The 6,002-nt window shown below is 44.8% G+C and overlaps 1 protein-coding gene across 1 annotated transcript in view; it reads left to right on the top strand.

Annotated features, from left to right (window-relative positions):
- Positions 1-3,730: 3,730 nt before the first annotated feature.
- LOC138350481 (uncharacterized) overlaps positions 3,731-6,002 on the top strand; it is a 398,783-nt gene continuing 396,511 nt past the window's right edge. The window contains exon 1 of the mRNA XM_069301499.1: positions 3,731-3,861. The gene's annotated coding sequence lies outside the window, so the exon portion shown is untranslated. The remainder of the gene's footprint in view (positions 3,862-6,002) is intronic.

Genomic DNA, 6,002 nt, shown 5'->3' with positions numbered 1-6,002 from the left:
CACATGTCTCTACCTTTGCAGAACTCGTCAACCTTATGCTAGTTGAAGAATTCTTGAGGCGTGTGCCGCCTCCTGTCCGTCTATATTTAGCAGATAAAGAAGAAACCGGCTACCTGAAGTGTGCTAAGTCGGCTGACACTTACAGCCTCATCCACCGGCTGACATCTGAACCATCCTCCAGTAAGAAGTCACGGTACAGTTACGAGAAAGTGAGTACCGATCAAGCTGGCTCGCAATTGTACTGCAAGTATTGTAGACTCTATGGACATACCATAGATAAATGTGGTAAGTCTCAATACAAAGGAACCACCGAAACACCAAAACCCAAACAGACTCCTCCTAAGTCCGGTAAGCCTGTGATGAATGTTGGTGTTAATGTTAATGATCTTTCTCTTTTCAGTAAGCACCTGTATACTGGAACTGTCTCTGCCAACGGTTCAAATCCGGAGGGACGTTTCAAATTGAAGATCTTGAGGGACACAGCGGCTCTTCAATCGATTATTTTGAAGTCGGCTGTGCCCAACATCGCCTACACCGGAGAAACTGTCTTCATCACTGACCTCACTGCTACCACTTCTTATCCTCTCGCCAGAATCCACTTGGATTGTCCCTTCGTGAGCGGAGAAATCCAAGTCGCCATCAGGGAAAAACCTTTTCCCATGCCTGGGGTGCAACTTCTCCTGGGCAACGACTTGGCAGAAGACCTGCAACCGACCAACCTGATCGTCATGGACAAACCCCAGGTGTGTACCTCTGTAATGGATAATCCCATCTTTGAGTATGTTCCAGCAAAGGTTCAAGAGAGTGATGAAGTTTCTCCTCCGGTTTTAGTGACCACCCGTGCACAAGCTGCACGACCACAGCCAGCTGACTCTACTGCTACCGCTGTCCCTCAAGACCCTCAGAAACTACCCCCGAATCTGACCAAGTTGGAGTTCCGTAAGTTACAGAGGGAAGATCTTACCTTGACACCATTATTTTTCCAGGCTGAGACTCAACCTGACAGTATTCCTGGGTTCTTCCTAGAGAACGAGTTGCTCTACCGCAGATATAGACCCAGTAAACTGAAGGAGGAGGACGATTGGGCCAACGTGGAACAACTAGTGATTCCTGCCAGCCTGCGGCCCACTATTCTACACCTGGCCCACGGAGCACTCTCCCACTACGGATTTAACAAGACTTACCATGGAATCCGTCAAGACTACTACTGGCCTGGTATGGTAAATAGCGTCAAACAGTACGTCAAACAGTGTCATACATGTCAGATGGCAGGTAAACCGAACATCTCTATTCCCAGAGCGCCACTGATTCCCATACAGGTGCCTGCGGAACCTTTCCACAGACTTATTATAGACTGTGTTGGTCCTTTACCTCGTACCAGTTCAGGTAACGCCTATATCTTAACCATCCTGTGTCCTACCACCAGATTTCCCATAGCAGTTCCAGTAAAGAACATTACGGTTGCTACGGTTGTGAAACACTTATTGAAGATCTTCACCCAGTATGGATTTCCCAGGGAGGTTCAGAGCGACTGTGGCACCAACTTCACCAGTGATGTCTTCAAGAGGACACTGGAGGAGTTCAACATCAAACAGGTATTGTCCAGCCCCTATCATCCTGCTTCACAGGGTTCTCTTGAGCGTAGTCATCAGACTATTAACCTAACCTATAAAGATAGGTTAGGTTAGGTTAGGTAGGGTTTGTTAGGTTCGGTCATATATCTACGTTAATTTTAACTCCAATAAAGAAAAATTAACCTGATACATAATGAAAAGGGTAGACTTATCATTTCATAAGAAAAAAATTAGAGAAAATATATTAATTCCGGAAAACTTGGCTTATTAGGCAAATCGGGCCATGAATAGTAGGCCAAAAAGTGCGTTCTGGCTACTAGGTACGATATATATATATATATATATATATATATATATATATATATATATATATATATATATATATATATATATATATATATATATATATATATATATGCAGAATAACCACATGTGAAAAATAGAAAATGCTTAACGCGTTTTCGGCTAATTCGCCTTCATCAGAATCAAAGTAGAATAGCATTCTACTTTGCTCTGATGAAGGCGAATTAGCCGAAAACGCGTTAAGCATTTTCTATTTTTCACATGTGGTTATTCTGCATACTTGGATCAGTGTTTTTGTGATCATTGCTGCATATATATATATATATATATATATATATATATATATATATATATATATATATATATATATATATATATATATATATATATATATATATATATATATTGAAACAAGCCTGAATGGTCCCCAGGACTATATGCAATTGAAAACTCAAACCCAAGAAGTGACTCGAACCCATACTGCCCGGAGCAACGCAACTGGTATGTACATGACGCCTTCATCCGCTTGACCATCACGACCGGACTAAGGAAGTGATAGCCGAAGCTATTTGAACCACTTACCCTCCGGCACTCGGATGGTAATCTTGGGCATAGCATTTTATCAAATCACCTCATTCTTTGGGGCACACGTGAGGAACACAAATGCGAACAAGCTTAAATGGTCCCCAGGACTATTTGCAACTGAAAACTCACACCCCAGAAGTGACTCAAACCCATACATATTATATATATATATATATATATATATATATATATATATATATATATATATATATATATATATATATATATATATATATATTATATATATATATATAATATATATATATATATATATATATATATATATATATATATGTATATATATATATATATATATATATATAATATAATATAATATATATACACATATATTGGTAGCAGTCATTTTTGTAAACATATGTTCTTGAACATGACTGAATAGGTAAGATTAATAATTCTAGCACGAAACGTCTTAATATTTCTTACGTTTTTCTTCACTGTCGAGGGTATTTGAAAAATTAACTCTAAAAAATTTATTTTTTATTTCTGGTCTGAAACCTGAAAACGTTTCGTAATTCTTATTACATTTTCAAAGACTAGTTTACATATATAATACATCATATATATACTCGTTTTGGGTGAGGTGATATGGCACAAATTTTTTGGGTGAGGTGACAGACCTATGACAGAACACGAATCAATGGGGATAAATTTGGTATGAAAAACATAGGAATGGAAGTAACTGCAGAAGGCCTATTGACCCATACTTTCTCTTGCTGCTTCTATGTTGGTTTCGAGTTTTGACGTGGGTAGAATATAGTTGTGCATTATTTAGCTGTTGATTGCTGGTGTTGACTTTTTGATGTGTAGTGCCTCGCTGATGTTGAGTCTCCTGCTATCACTGTATTTATCGATGATTTCCATGTTGCTTGTTTGACGGTGTCCCACCCTTATATCTTTACTCTCCTAGTATCAAGAGTCATATCTCTGCATCCTGAACGTTCTCTGATGCCCTGGGAATATTTTAAAATAAATGAGAGTATGAAACGTTATCGAGTTAGCAATGAATTTGCCGTTTTAGTTTTGTTACACAAGTGGCTTACGCCCTTTCGAGTTACAAGATGACGCCGAGGCGCTCAGCTTCCCGCCAAAGGTGCGTGACGCCTGCTGGCTGTTGATTGGCCAGGTAGGGTTACGTGACATCATAGACCAATGGGGAGGAGCCCTCGGGCGGTGTGACATCACGAGGAAGAGGGCTCCGGCCGGCGAGTGCCCCGGTGGGCTCATTATGTCACGACCTGTCGTTAGGGAGCCGGTCGGCCGAGCGGACAGCACGCTGGACTTGTGATCCTGTGGTCCTGGGTTCGATCCCAGGCGCCGGCGAGAAAAATTGGGCAGAGTTTCTTTCACCCTATGCCCCTGTTACCTAGCAGTAAAATAGGTACCTGGGTGTTAGTCAGCTGTCACGGGCTGCTTCATGGGGGTGGAGGCCTGGTCGAGGACCGGGCCGCGGGGACACTAAAAAGCCCCGAAATCATCTTAAGATAACCTTAAGAAGATAACCCGTCACAGAGTGTGGCCGCGCTCGAGTGAGCTCCCAATTTGGAGGCTGGGAAACCCCAACCAGTGTACCCAAGCAGCCGCATTGATATCGCAGACGTCGTGGGACATTACCTTACTCCTAGGGAGAACATGAAAACAAGGATTGGCTGACGTTAGAGCGCCAAGAGCTCCATTACTGATAGCCTGTGACAGAGTCAAACGTTGGGCTGGGATATCTGGGACGCCTTGCGGGCCATGTTGAAACGCATCAGGCGAGCTGCTGTAGCTGAGCCAAGTCCACTTGAGATTTGAGGAGGGGAAGCTGGTCCGGATTGCAAGTTGTGTCCACAGCTCCAGTGAAGAGAGGAAGAGGACGAGGCGCACGAGGACCTGACTCCAGTATCTCGAGAGGAAGAGGAGGAGGACCTGCCTGCAGAGTGTGAGAACGGCGAAGACGCGCATCTACAAGTTGACTGGGGACCTTGTGTGGACAGGACCCGGATCAAGGGACGCCCAAACACCAGGACCGGGGACCTCAGTAATCCTCGCCAGAGGATACGTCGACTATGTAGCAGAAAGAGTTAAGGTAGATCATTTTCCCCCCATTTTCCCTTTGATATAAGTGAGCTAGAATATCTTGTATGTCGTGAGTATTGTCTCTATTATTACTACCAGTGTGGTAGAGAATTTAGGCTAGGAGCCATGTTACTCATGTAGGCGTGAGTTAATGTATATATATATATATATATTCACGTGGGTGTAGAGACATTTTGGGCAGCTGGAAGAAGTGGTTAGATCCAGGAGGCCAGGAGCGAGCTTCTGGATCGTCCAGCTGACTGTGTTGCCAGAGGCGCGTGAGGAGTGATGCCGCCGTCGAACAGCTCCAATTACATCATTGTTTATGCGGATCCAGTATAGTTTCTTGAGTAAACTTATCATCAATTTTAATACGTGTGTGAGTGAACCTTCGTCTCTAGGGCTATTTGAGTAGGCCATATAAATATATATATATCGTTCTGCACTGCATCTGATATTGAATCCTTGGTTTGAGGTAACAAATAAGACTACTGAAAGTTTGAGGAGTGTTGCTGGGACACGAGCGCAAGCACACAGCTGGAGACCTTGATAGGGAGAGAGTTCCCATTGTCACAGCGGGCAGGTTCAATCGAGAGACAGGTGAGGTGAGGTTGGAGTTCCCCAATCGCCAGGAGTGCAATTCAAGGCCAGCTCTTGGTAGAATGAGGGGCCCCAGGGCGAGCAGTGGCGCTCGGGTACGGAGGGGGCGAAGACCCAAAGGAATAACCCTAATTACACAAGTTAAAAATGGGTGAAACGTGAGAGTGGCGACCTTGCCAGGATCTTGAGTGAGTGTTGCCACGGATTGCAAGTACAGGGACAGCGATCCCAAGGTCGATGTTGAGTGTCGATTTTGGTCTGTGATTTTAGTTTACACTGCTTGCCTGCACTGGCAGGTGCTTGGGACGGTTCTTCCCTAGTGGCCTCTTCTAGGGCCTTGAGCAGAGCCACGATCTCTATTCGTCGCTCTGCCACCCAAAGTGGTCTACCACTAGCTGCAGCTGGGTCTTGGTGCACTCTTCCAGCACTCCCTCGTCCCTCGACTCCACAAACCTAGCTATTTTCTCATCCTCCAACAACAACACCTGCCAGTGTTGGTGGGGACCGGAGCAACGCAGGAAGCAGCAGGGGGTCCAGCGGAAGCAGAAGTGTGAAATTGGAGCTGATGAAGATGCAGTTGGAGGCGCAGCTGAGGAGAGAAGAGCGTGAGTGCAGCTGTAAATGGAAGAGCGTGAGGAAAGACGTCCAGCTGCAATGGGAGGAGCAAGAAGCACGGCTGCAACGGGAGGAGCGAGAGGCACAGCTGCGACGGGAAGAGCGAGATGACACAGCTGAAACGGGAAGAGCGGGAAGCGCAATTACGACGGGAAGAGCGGGAAGCGCAATTACGACGGGAAGAGCGCGACGCCCAGATCCAGTTACGTCAGTAGGAAATAGAGGCCAACAAGGAGGTCGAGCTGAGGC

This window comes from Procambarus clarkii, chromosome 45 (genome assembly GCF_040958095.1).
Source record: "Procambarus clarkii isolate CNS0578487 chromosome 45, FALCON_Pclarkii_2.0, whole genome shotgun sequence".
Taxonomy (NCBI): domain Eukaryota; kingdom Metazoa; phylum Arthropoda; class Malacostraca; order Decapoda; family Cambaridae; genus Procambarus; species Procambarus clarkii.
Note: the sequence above shows the minus strand (reverse complement) of the source record. Positions and strands in the feature narration are given on the sequence as shown.